Consider the following 14,036-nt stretch of genomic DNA (forward strand, 5'->3'; position numbering starts at 1 on the left):
CGCCATGGCTTTTTATGGAGCTATCGATCACCCCAACAAATACACTCTGAAGAAATCCCATTCTTGAAAAATCGACTCCGGCCCTTTGAGAATTAACTCCAACCACCCCTTCTTTCTGAACACTTTTGAAAAATGGCAAACTCATCGAACCTTAGCTTGGAATTGAGCCTTAGCAGTGATACGGGCGCGCCGCGTCAAGGTAACGTATGGCGCCCTTCTTTCTTTTCTTCTAACGGTCCTCTCACAGGTGAAGACTCCGTGATGCAGGACGCCACAACAGCTACAATAGTAGCTAGGAACCTCCTCACTCCGAAAGATAGTAGGCTGCTGTCAGGACGGTCCGATGAGCTGGCCGTTCAAGAGTCCCTCGCACTTAGTGTTCAGTGTGCGAGTTCTGTGTCCAACATGGGCCAACGCCTGCTTGCCCGCTCCCGTCAGGTGGAATCATTGATGGCAGAGGTGGAAAGTCTCAAGCAGGAGATCCAGCAGCTGAAGTATGAGAATAGAAGTTTGCACGTGCTTGCAAACAACTATTCGACGGGCATGAAGAGGAAGCTTGATGAGCTGCAAGAGTCTGAAGGTCGGATTCACAGTGACCGTCAAAGGTTCTCGTCTTTCCTCCAGAGGCAACTTTTTCCTGGCTCATCCAGCGCTTGGCCAAGTATTGAGGCCTGGAATGCTCTATCTTCGATGCCTTCTGCTCCTATGCCTTCTGTTCCAACGCCTTCTGTTCCTACGCCTTCCGCTCCGATGCCTTCTGCTCCTACGCCTTCCGCTTCAAGAGTAAAGCCACGTAGTGGGGCCTCAAGCAAACACCCTTTGTGAAGCACCATCTTTCTTTGTTTAGCAGTGCCTATCAATAAATCAAACATTTTCTCAATGTTACAATCATAGACTCACATAATTAATAAACAAACAAACAATAACAACTAAACAACCTAAGTAGCGCTAAGACACAAACAAACACCAAAATGACTCAAATGACTCTAAAAACACATATTTTTGGGTTTTTCAAAAGATTTTTTTTTTTTTTATTTTTTATCAAATTTTCGAAGTTTTATACCAAGACACTATAAAACACACTAAAACACTCTAAAAACGCTTAAAACAGCAAGAAACCACATTCTAAGTGAAAGGTGAATAAATCCCACGAAATTCATGCAAATACAAATTGTTTACCCCCCCACACTTAAATCAAACTTTGTCCTCAATGTTTTAAGCAGAAAGTCACAACAGAGCAAGCAAATAAACAAATACGAGAAAGAAAGCAAAGTAAAGGCAGTAAAGAAAAAGAAAGGAATAAAAATAAGTCTCTTAAAGGGGTTTTCCAAGTTCTTCTCTATTCGGATGCATGGGTTGCCTCCCAAGTAGCGCTTTCTTTTACGTCTTGCAGCCGGACGGTACCTCCGTTTAAGCTTGACTAGGTTCCACGGCATGGAGGGGTACCTCCTCCACGACATGCTCCTCAAACATCTCGTAATAGGGCTTCAATCGATGCCCATTCACTTTGAATTCTTGCTGCGTCCTTGAACTTTTGATTTGCACTGCACCATGAGGGAAAACATTAGTAACAACAAACGGGCCAATCCATTTAGAACGCAACTTACCAGGAAACAACCGTAGGCGAGAGTTGAAAAGTAACACTTTCTGCCCAACTGTGAAGGTCTTGGTTCGAATCATTTTATCATGGAATGCTTTGGTCTTGGTTTTGTACATCCGGGCATTCTCATAGGCTTCATTCCGAATCTCCTCAAGTTCATTCAATTGGAGCTTCCTATGAACTCCCGCTGCATCTATGTCCATGTTGAAAATCTTCACGGCCCAATGTGCCTTGTGCTCTAACTCTACGGGCAAATGACATGGCTTACCATAGACGAGCCGAAAAGGTGACATCCCAATGGGTGTTTTGTATGCCGTACGATATGCCCACAGTGCATCATCTAAACGTAAGCTCCAATCCCTCCTTGTTGGTCCAACGGTCTTCTCCAAAATTTGTTTGATTTCTCGGTTAGACACCTCGGCTTGGCCATTTGTTTGAGGATGGTAAGGTGTGGAGACCTTATGGTTGACATGGTACTTTCTTAGCAACGCCTCAATGGTCCGATTGCAAAAGTGAGACCCTCCATCACTTATGATTACTCTCGGCATTCCAAACCTAGCAAAAATGTTAGTTTTCACGAAATCTGCAACCACCTTAGAATTGTTAGTACGGGTGGCTTTTGCTTCCACCCATTTTGAAACATAATCAACGGCTAGCAAGATATAAGTGAAACCATAAGATGGAGGAAAAGGCCCCATGAAATCAATGCCCCAAACATCAAAAATTTCAACATTAAAGACAGGGGTTTGCATCATTTGGTCCTTGGTACCTATGTTACCCATTCGTTGGCAACGATCACAAGACATACAAAAGGTTCTAGCATCCCCAAATATAGTCGGCCAATAAAAACCACACTCTAGAACCTTGAGGGCAGTGCGTTGTGTGCCAAAATGACCACCACATGCATATGTGTGACAAAAGCTTAGAATTGAGTGAAATTCAGAATCATGCACACATCTACGTATAATTTGATCTGAGCAATACTTCCACAAATAAGGGTCATCCCAAACATAGAAACGTGCATCATTTTTAAGCTTATCACGTTGGTGCTTGTTTAGTTCATTTGGAATTTGTTTAGCCACCAAGTAATTCACTAAATCTGCATACCATGGTTCACTTACCTCAATGGAAAGCAGCTGCTCATCGGGAAAAGTTTCAGGGATAGGTACGGCATGTTCATGCTCCTCGTGGATCATTCGGCTTAAATGGTCAGCCACTACATTCTCGCTTCCTTTCTTATCCCGGATTTCAATATCAAATTCTTGAAGAAGAAGAATCCAACGGATAAGCCTCGGCTTTGCTTCCTTTTTCGTGAGCAAGTACCTCAAAGCTGCATGATCAGAATAAACGATTACTTTAGTACCAATTAAATATGAACGGAATTTATCTAAAGCAAAAACCACAGCTAGAAGTTCTTTTTCCGTCGTGGAGTAGTTCAATTGGGCATCATTGAGAGTCCGAGAGGCATAGTATATGACATGCGGCCGCTTGTCTCTTCTTTGTCCTAGAACAGCTCCTAATGCATAGTCGGATGCATCACACATGAGCTCGAACGGAAGGCTCCAATCTGGAGGTACAATAATGGGGGCTGAGACTAGCTTCTCCTTGAGTTGGTTAAATGCCGAATTACACTCTTCATCAAACTTGAATGGCACATCTTTTTGAAGCAATCGGCAAAGAGGGTTGGACATCTTGGAGAAGTCCTTGATAAAACGCCTATAGAACCCTGCATGGCCAAGAAACGAACGTACCTCTCTAACCGAAGTAGGAGAGGGTAAGTGACGTACAAGGTCTATTTTTGATTTATCTACTTCAATTCCTTTTTCTGAAACAATATGTCCTAAAACTATACCTTGTTTCACCATAAAGTGACATTTCTCCCAATTCAAGACAAGGTTAGTTTCAACACATCGTTTCAAAATTAAGGTCAGATTATCCAAGCAATTATCAAATGAACTCCCAAATACACTGAAATCATCCATGAAAACCTCAATGATCTTTTCAACAAAATCGGAAAATATACTTACCATACACCACGTGAATTGTATGAACGTTTAGGCACTCTTCTCTTCCACTCTTATACGTACAAAACAAAGAGAATTAAATTTAAACTTTGAAATCAAAGAAACACCTAAACATTCCAACAACTCAAACGTGAATTGTATGAACGTTTAGGCACTCTTCTCTTCCACTCTTATACGTACAAAACAAAGAGAATTAAATTTAAACTTTGAAATCAAAGAAACACCTAAACATTCCAACAACTCAAACGTGAATTGTATGAACGTTTAGGCACTCTTTTCTTCCTCGTTGTTGTAGCACAAGGTCTAAGGTGAGGTTTGGGGGATTATGGAAATGGATGAGGAGTGGTTTGGAGGGTTGGGAAGTGGTGGAAATAGAAGGAAATGATGCTGGAAATGAGGAGAACCCACGGCAACAAGGGGGTTTGTTGCTTGGTGTTTGTGACTGAAATTTTTATGGAAGAGTGAATGCATTTTGAGGAGTGTTGGATGCTTATTTATAGGTGAATGAAGGAAGGAAAGAGGGAATATTGCAGCTAGGAGGAAATGAATGATTATGGGTGCATGTGATTGGAATAATGAAGGGGGAATGTATGTAATAAAATAGCTAGGAAAAGTTGTGGAAAGCTGGAAATGGGAGTGGGAACTCACGGCAAGAATGTTTTCAGGATGCATGTGTATGTAGGCCACGGCAAAGGGGATTTTTAGTGGTGTAAATGCATGTGTTTGTGGAGATGTAAAGTAAAGGATGTTTGGTGAATGATGGCAGGTTTTGTGATGGTGTTGTTGTGCATGTGTTTTCATTTGAAAGCTGGAATTTAAAGAAAAGAAAACATGTGCACGGCAAAGGGTTTGGAAAAGGGGAAGATGGTGTGTGTATGTGGCTTAATGATTAAGTGGGAAAGCTTGGAGAGCATGTGGATTAGAAATGATGATGATGCATGTGGATTAATGAATGAATGGTGGTGTAATGATGAAGTGAAATGGCTAGAAATGTTAGGGAATGTGCACGGCAATGATAGTGTGAGTTGGTGTGTGAATGTGTTTTAATTAATGAAAGTGTTTGGAGAATGAATGCAATGATGAAGAGTAAATAAAGAATGCATGTAGGGTTAGCTAGGTTGGCTTTGTTTGGGTGCATGTGTGTTAATGGTGGTTTTGCATGTGAATTGATGGATTGGGCTAGAGTTTAAGTACATGAAATGGACCCAAATTGCTCCCCCTTGCATGGCAAGGAATGGTGTTTGTGTTAAGCCCAAGGCAAGGTGAAAGTAATTGGGTTAGGGCCATTTGTTTTGTGTCCTCAAGTGCTTACAAGGCCTTCCAATTCGTCCATCCTCTTGGCTCCATGGATAAGCTATCCAATCCATGCCCAAAAATGCTCCAATTGGCCTCAAAATGCACTTTCTTGCTCCCTAGGCCCTTAGAACCTGAAAACACACAAAAGAAGCATAAAGGACTAAAATAACGAGAGAAACATAACGTAAATGCACGAGAACAAGCCATTTAAGTCGCATGAATATGCTCCTATCACATTCTATTATTAGCTGGGTATGAAAAGAGAGATAGCTGAGCATGTGAGTAGGTGTGCCATTTGCCACCAGGTCAAAGCTGAAAGGAATAAGCCGTTTGGGTTGTTGCAGCCGCTTCCCGTTCCAGAGTGGAAATAGGAAAATATTACTATGGATTTTGTGTACAAGCTTCCGAGTACATATAATGGTTTTGATGGCATTTGGGTAATAGTTGATCGGCTTACTAAGTCAGCGCATTTTATTCTAGTGAGGGAAAAGTATTCTTTAGGCTGATTAGCTGAATTATTCATATCGAAGATTGTGAAGTACCATGGTGTTCCAGTGAGTATTGTTTCGGATCGTGACCCAAGATTTACTTCTAAATTTTGGTTTTTCAGAAAGCTTTGGGTACGAGATTACTCTACAGTACGGCGTATCATCCTCAGACAGACGGACAATCAGAGAGGACCATTCAGACGTTAGAGGATATGTTGAGATCTTCGGTGCTGCAGTTTGGTGATGCTTGGCACAAATGGTTGGATTTAATGGAATTTTCCTACAACAACAACAACTTTCATTCGAGTTTAGGCATGTCACCATTTGAGGCACTGTATGGTAAATCTTGTCATACACCCTTATCTTAGTTTAAGGTCGGAGAATGAGTTTTGGTGGGTCCCGAGATTGTAGATGAGACTACTCAGAATGTTCAGGTAATTAAGTCTAACCTGAAAGCGGCCCATGATCGACAAAAGAGCTTAGCGGATAGGCATGCCACTGACAGGGTGTATAAAGTTGGTGATTAGGTGTTTCTGAAACTCTTACCGTGGAAATGTGTTATGTGGTTCAGAAAGAAAAGTAAGTTAAGTCCTAGGTATATCGGACCATATTTGATCACCGAGCGAGTTGGTGAAGTGGCTTACTTACCTTCTGAACTGGTTAGAGTACATAATGTTTTTCATGTGTCTATGCTTCGTCATTACGTTGCAGATCCGTTACATGTGATACCTCCTCAACCATTGGAAATAAATTCGGATTTAACATATGACGAGGAACCAGTAACGATTCTGGATTGGAAGGAAAAGGTTCTGAGGAACAAGACCGTGAGTTTAGTGAAAGTTTTGTGAAAGAATCACTCCGTGGAGGAAGCTACTTGGGAAACAGAAGATCGGATGAGAGATTTGTATCCTCGGTTGTTCTACGATTACTAGTGGGTAGGTTATGTTAGGAATTTCGGGATGAAATTTTTTTAAGGTGGGTAGGTTGTGTTAACCCGTCCCGAATTATTTGTACTGCAGGTGTGAAATGACGATTTTGCCCTTGGTGGTTATTTGTCATTTTGGGGTGATTGTTTTGTGATTTTGTTGGTTGCATCTGGACCACTCACACACACCCACATCCACATCATCTTCTCTCGTGTTTCTCTCTGTCTCGAACTCCCTATTTTTCTCTTTCTCTTCTTCTCACTTGTACGGACGGGGTTCAAAACCCTTGCAAACGTTGCAAATCGAAGTGGAAAATGGTACCTTTGTGTTCGTGAGGATTATACGAGTTCAACCATACCAATTTCAGGTAAGGAATCCTTCGATTTCACGTCGAACCAGGAATCGCCGATTTGGTCACTGTTCATGCACAAGTGAATTATTGACTTGCAGGGAATTTGAAGCTTTTAGGAAGCTTAGTGAGGTCCTTAGGAAGCTCAGGGTGGTTCGTTGGGTGGAATTGGACGTTAGGATCGTGAGTTGCAATTTTGGCTGATTTTTTTTGAATTTCTCCGACGGCATCTCGTGATCTTTGGGACTTTAAACAGGTAAGGAAATGTTTTACAAGTTAAGAGCTTCAATTTGGTACTGGTTTCATAAAATTTGATGAAGAAATGAATGAGATATTAAGATTTGAAAATTTTTCAGTTTTTCGGTGACTGCGACGGTACCGAAGGAGTGCTGGAGAAAATAAGGGAATATTTCGTTGAGTTAACGGAATATTCTTAACGGCGTCAGGTTAGTTTTAACGGAATCTATTAGTTTTCACGGAATATTCCCTAACGGCGGTTAGGGAATCCGTCAGTTTTGGCCCCGCGTGGGGGCGTGTAGAGCCGTGCCCTCACCGGCACGGAGAGCCTCGAAAAATTATTTTAAAAATATGGGCTTGTTTGTGAGGTTGCGTGGATCACATTGATGTATTCACCCACCTCATTTAAGCATTGTATAAGTTATTACCTAGTTTTGGTTATGTTCTTTAAATTGACAATTTTATAGTTGTTTCGCATATAGGTGAGACCCATCCTGAGGACAAGCGCAGTCACTCGAGGCAAGGGGGTTACAACCCTTCCACATACCAGTTAGTGGGCTTTTGGTTTTCCATATATACCTATATACTTGTGCTTTTTCCCAGAAAATGATATGGAATGTTTATATGTTTTAAATGCCATGCATAGCGTTTGCCTATTGATTTATGCATTAGTAGTTGCATATATGTATGTTTGGTGCTGCGGACGCACAAGTAAGTGCCAGGTAAGTTTATGGTTTATGATTGTGAATTAGTGGTTATGTGAGATGCATAGAGAGCTCATAACCTGCACCCCCGGTGTTAAAGCTCCCGCCCAGAGTAAGGCACGGTCCTTCACGTGATGTTCACCTCCTGCACCACACTCTCATCTTGGATCCAAGTTAGGTGCACAGTCCTGTCATACAAACCACTTTAGGTTGTTCCGACTCGTAGGTGACCCACGATTATTCGCCCAGTCTTCATGTGATCGTAGCACTTGAGCGTATTTATTTACACCAAGTCCTGTCGTACAGACCACTTTAGGTGGTTCTGACTCGAGTGCAGGTATAGTTAGTGAGTTGGGGATTTGAGCTCTAGATTTAGCCATACAGGTCACGTTAGGTGACTCTGGCTGACATGTTACTTGCATTGATTGACATTACCTGGGTTACTTAAATTTTATGTGGAGGCATTCGACATGGCATATTTCTGAACATGTTTTCGATATTTGTGTATATTCTATTTTCTAGGAAACTATACAGGTTTTACAGCAAGGGGTTAGAACTTTTGATAATGAAATGATTTTGAAAAGCTTTGTTTTTGCCCACTCACACTTTCTGTTTTGCGCCCCTCCAGGTTCTAGTTAGAAGCAGTTTTGGTGGTTCATGAGGATTTGTCGGTGGTTCTGATAGAACATCACAAATGTAGGATCACCTTTGGGTGTTGTGTAATTAGTATTCGTTCTTCTAGACTGCACTTAGGCTTTCTGTGCTTTGATTATGTTTATCCCACTTAGTCTCACACTAGTGTGTTACTTTAACTAGTTTATTTAGTAACTTAGTTTTTATTTATTCGTACTTTTATTATTATCTTTTGCTTCCGCACTGTGCACATGGCTACATCACCCTCGCGTGACGGCTAGCACGCCTTGATTTCGGTCGGGGTGTGTCAATTTGGGTTTTATAATATTTCACCCATACTTTAATTTTGGCCCAAAGTCCAAATAATTAATTCAATTATAGACCTGAAGATCTATTTGCATATTTTCTTGTTGTATATTTCTGTATATATATTTGTGTTTGTCTGCAGAAACATATGAACTTGAAGTTCATAATTCTTTCAAAACCCAAAGCTTTTTCATGTCACTTTAAACTAATAAATGTATATGAGAACCTGAATATTCTACTCCTATGTGAATGGATTCATTTTTCTCCATTACACTAACCACATGCTTGTCCATTTATTTTGTAATAGGGACATGTCGAATTTGAACAAACTCGACTTCACCGCTTTTAAAGCCTCTAGAAGAAACTACCTTAACTGGGTCTAAGATGTGAAGCTCCACCTCACTGTAAAGAATTTGCATCATACCATTGAAAATGAGATGGACAACTTGGTTGGCGAAACTGAGAAAGCCACTGCCATAATCTTCATTCAAAGACACAATCATAATGCACTACAAACCGAGTACCTTGCAGAGGAAGATCCACGAGCATTTTAGGTCACTTTGGTTGATCGCTTTGATCACCAAAAGGACCTCTTCTTGCCTGAAGCAAGACATGACTGGCAGCATTTGGGCTTCTAAGACTTTAAGTATATGAATGAATAAAATTATGAAGTTTGTCTAATCCGATCACTTCTCAAGTTCTGTAATGATAACTTGACTGAAAAATATCTGCTAGAGAAGACCTATTTGATCTTCTCTTCTACCAATATAGGGCTCATAAGTTCACTAAGTTTTCAGATTTGATCTCTGTTTTACTTATCACTGAATAGCAAAACTAGTTATTGATGAAGAATCATCAAACTCAACCTACTGGGGTAACTGTTGTGCCTAAAACACATTATGGCATAAACGAATGCCCAAAACGCCAACATAGGCATGGTAGGGGCGGCCATAAGCCACACCATCAAGGTCAATAGAGCCAAGGCCTATCCAAGGGAGGAAATCAAGCCCAAAAGTGCCCTAAACTTGCTATGGAGGGAGGTGGGGCTTCACACCAAACACATTTAGTTAATTTGGATTAATTGGATGCTAGTTATCCCATTTTCATTGGACAACAATTTTAAAAAGAAAAAAAATTATGAAGAGGTGAGACCACGTGAGGGGAAGAGAGAGAAACTCTTTCTTTGTTGGGTTTCAGAAGCAAGAACCAGACACTCCTGCATTTCTCATTCCTCAGGCCTGAAAACATAAAAAAATTAAAAAAAAACAATTAAGAGCTCAAACCGCGTAGGCCGTCTAGTCGGCCGCCTCGGCGCCCGCCTAATCCCTTACCCGATTTTCCTTTCGACTACCTATTAATCTCGGCGGCTGGCCACCTTCTAGCGCCTAGGTCAATTTTTAGAACACTGGCTATGGTTTAAAGGACCATTGGTTCCGTGTTTACTGTGCTCCCTTGAAGGTTGTAGCTAAATATCATTCTCGTCGCAAAACATCAAACTTTATGCAAGTAGATGGACCGGAGAGTACCAAAATGGAGATTTCTAATTTTCAAGAGGCCATTACCCCTATGGAAGATTAGAATTTTAGACATGAACTTTTTTTAGTTGATTTTAGAACCTTGGGGGCCGAATTCCACCTAGTGGTCGAACCCCTCCTTGTTTTTTGGTTTAAGTTTTGAACAATTTTCCTTTATGTTTGTATTATTTGTTGGTGATTTGTTTTTCGATATTAAGTGTTTTTTTTTTTTAATTTTTTTATTACCACCTTTGAATACTTAAATTATTTTGAATGGATATTTGTTTTTAGAACTTTTATGCATGTGACCGATTCAAATTAATTTTTATTTCTAGGTATGACTAGTGGGAAAGCTAGTTGTCTGGCAGATAAGGCAACCACACACACCGTTTTGCATGAACGCATCTATTTCATAGACTTCGTACCTAAGAATGCACCTCTAACAACCCTCTCAAGCCCATCCAACATGATCGAATGATACGGTAAGGCACGTATAATGTTGTCTAATCGTACAATCTTGACTATTGATGAGACACTTTATTCTCCACGTTCCGGCAAAATTTTATTGAGTTTCAAGGACATTAGAGACAATAATTACCACGCTAAAACTCATGTAGAAAATGGAGTTGAATTTCTGTGCATCACTTCGCATGAATATGGCCATAAGCGTGTTATAGAGAAGACAGAGCGTATCCCGAGTGGTCTGTATACTCCAACTATGAAATCCCGTTCCTATATTTCATTATTGTAATCTAGGTATTTTTGTATTCGAGGGACTTTATAGTATTTTCACGAATTTAAATTAATTTTAGATTTTAATTACTTAGTTACAAAGTTCAAATTTTCAAAAATAATGATTTAAAATTCGTAGACCTTCGGGGGTCACTCTTAAAGTTTTCAAATTAAGCTTGATCCTACAAGCGCGTAGGTGAAGGTCATTTGTGGACGAGGAAGGAGAAGTTACAGACGTTAGAAGTTTCTTAAATAAAATAGGGATTTAATATTTTTAGGGGTTCCCATTACTTTGGGAAGGGACCAATTAGAAAAGAAGAAAATGAGAGACAAGAAAAGAAAAAAAAAAAAGATTAGAAGCTGCCAGATGGCAGCAAGAAAGAGGGGGAAAAAATGAGATGCAAGAGAGAAAAGAGGGGAAAAAAGATAGATGTGGGAGAGAAAAGAGGGAGAGTGACCAATCGAGAAAGGGAAATAAGGGGAAGGAGAGACCCAGCAAACCCAAACCCCCTTTCGACCCACCGACCCGATCCGACCTTATCTCTCTATCTTGGCCACTATTGATGACGAGACTGGCGCCATATTGATCCTCACTTCAAACCCAGTCGAACCCTCTTCCATTTTCACCCAAACTCGATAAGGATTGGCGCCCTTTTCACAAAGAATGGCGTTGGTGGTGCCGAGGGGTGCACATCGGTGATCCACCGTTTTTGAAGTCAACACCATCGATCACCACCACCAATCAACTTCCCTCAACCCTAGGAACAAAACCTACGCATCAGTTGACGTGTTGGAGTTCATTTTGGCGATGAATCAAGAACATCCGTTTTTAGGGTTCCCGATGGATCGAGATGCTTTTCAGGTGTTTTCCGGCCAAATTGGAATTTGGCCCAGGTATGAAAATTATTCCCCTAGTTGTATTCTATGTTCCTGTAAAATTTGGTAATTTTGGAGTTAGTCAGAAAATTAGGTTTCCGTTTGCCGGAAATCGCCACATACGGCAGCGAGTGGCCAGTGGGCCGATGTTGTTTTCTAAGGTTAAATTTGATACTCTGATTCCATATTTGACATCCGATTGACGAAATTCCGTTGTTTAAACATATTTTTGTTAGAGGCCGTGACTTGTTCAATATAACAATCGATGATCCAACCGTTAGATCATTACCAAATTTAATATGTTATTATACGTAATATTTAAGGACCTTAGGAACTTACGGATTGGGAATTTGACATACAGATCTTTCCAGATTGAATTTCTAAGTGATAGGAGCATATTTATGCGACTTTGTTATCGTATTTCTTTGCATTTATTTAGTTAATTTATATTTATTGTAGTAATTCAAGTTATTTTAATATTATTGTAGGTCCAATTGGTAAAGATGACAATAAATGGCAAAATGGAGCAATTTGGAGCAGTTTTGGACTTGAATTGGATAGCAGGCATGGATAGCATATAGGCTGGACATTTTTGGTGTTTAAATAGTCCTAGATATGTGCTAAAATCTAGAGAAATTAAAGTTGAGGCTTGGAAGGCAAGGAATTAGACAAGAAAGAGGATTCCTAGTTGGAGATGAACATTATCTTATCCTACTTTATCATATCTTATCCAACCTTATCTTATCTTATCCAATCTTATCTTATCTCCAGCTGCAAGGAAGAATCCTAATCACATTTCAGCAACTCTCTACCTGATTTTTAGAGTCCTTAAATAATTCAAAATGTCAAAACCTTTTCCTCCTTGGATTTAGCCATTCCCCCTCCATATATATGAAATTCCTGCAGAGATTTAAAGTGTGCCATGCCTATCATTCATCCATTGAAGTTGTTGGAATTTTAAGAGTTCATTCTATCTTTGTTTTAAATTTCAATGTTTATTATAGATTGTCTTTCAGTTATGATGAACATGTGTAACTAAATTTCTTTTTAGCTAGAGGTGAATTTGAAGCCATGATCATATGTTTTATATAAATTGATTACATCCAATTATTGTTTCATAAAACATGAATGTGATTTACTTATCTACTCTATTGAAAACTTATTCTTATATGTTTATTAAGGGTACACACTTGGTTTGCATGCAGGGATTTGATGCTAGAATATAAGGAAATTTCACCTAATCATTTTGAACTCATACTTGCAAGTAGTAAAAGTCACTAGTCATGATGGAGTTAAGTAAATTCTTGGCAGGAGTATCATGCTTTTCATAGTTACGAATGCTTTGTCAATGCTTATGATTTTCATAGAACTTAATGATCTTTGAGATGCATTTCTATGATGCTTTTCATAGTTAGGGAACTTGTGAAGAATAATTTGGTTGCGTCGCTGAGTCCAATTCAATGAACTTAGGAAAATCTGAGAGTTGATTAGTGATGTTCACAGTTAATTTGGGGCATTGTCATTCATGGTTTATAGGAAGAATAACTGGAAATCGATTTGTATGCATATGTTTCATGTGTGGAGAAGAATCCTTTAGCTATCATTTCATCCATATTTCATTCACAACTTGATTTACTTGCTGCACTTTACTTTTGTTTTAATTAAATTCGTCCAAAATCCCCCAATCATTGTTTTGTTGTTAGTTTAACTTATTTTTCAAGTTTATAAGTTTAATTTGTGTTGATTAGCATCCCTTCGAATCCACGAAATATAACGATCCCTACTTACTCATACTACAATTGCATAATTTATAGGGCTTAATTTGTGTGTTAGTTTCTACCACATCAAATTTTGGCGCCGTTGCCGGAGATTAGTAAAATTGCTAATCACTCTTTTTTTGTTTATTTTTCTTTTGATATTTGATTTAGTTTTATTTCTTTGATTTTAGGTAGTAGAGAAGCAAGACATGGCAGTTGCTAATCTTCAAGCTAAACCCTCTTTTTAAACCCTCTTTTTATCAATTGTAGTATAGGTGCAAGTAGGGATCGTTCTAGACCGGGGATTAGGAGGGCTTGCAAATCTCTTGGAAACTGACTCAAAAACGTAAAATAAAGTTTAAAACACTAAACTAGACTCAAAGAATGTAAAACTAAACTTTAAAACATTAAAACAAATCAAAAGACTCAAAATGCTTTTAAAAACACAAACTAAAATGCTATACTAAACTCGAAGAATTCAAAACTAAAAATAAGAAAGATTAAGACTAAGACTTAAACGAAATATGGGGGGATTGATTTTGGACGAATTTAAACTAAAATGGATAGATTGTAAAGAAAACAAATTGTAAATAT

The sequence above is a fragment of the Pyrus communis genome, chromosome 2 (genome assembly GCF_041283825.1).
Source record: "Pyrus communis isolate YQ-2024b chromosome 2, ASM4128382v1, whole genome shotgun sequence".
NCBI classification, from domain to species: domain Eukaryota; kingdom Viridiplantae; phylum Streptophyta; class Magnoliopsida; order Rosales; family Rosaceae; genus Pyrus; species Pyrus communis.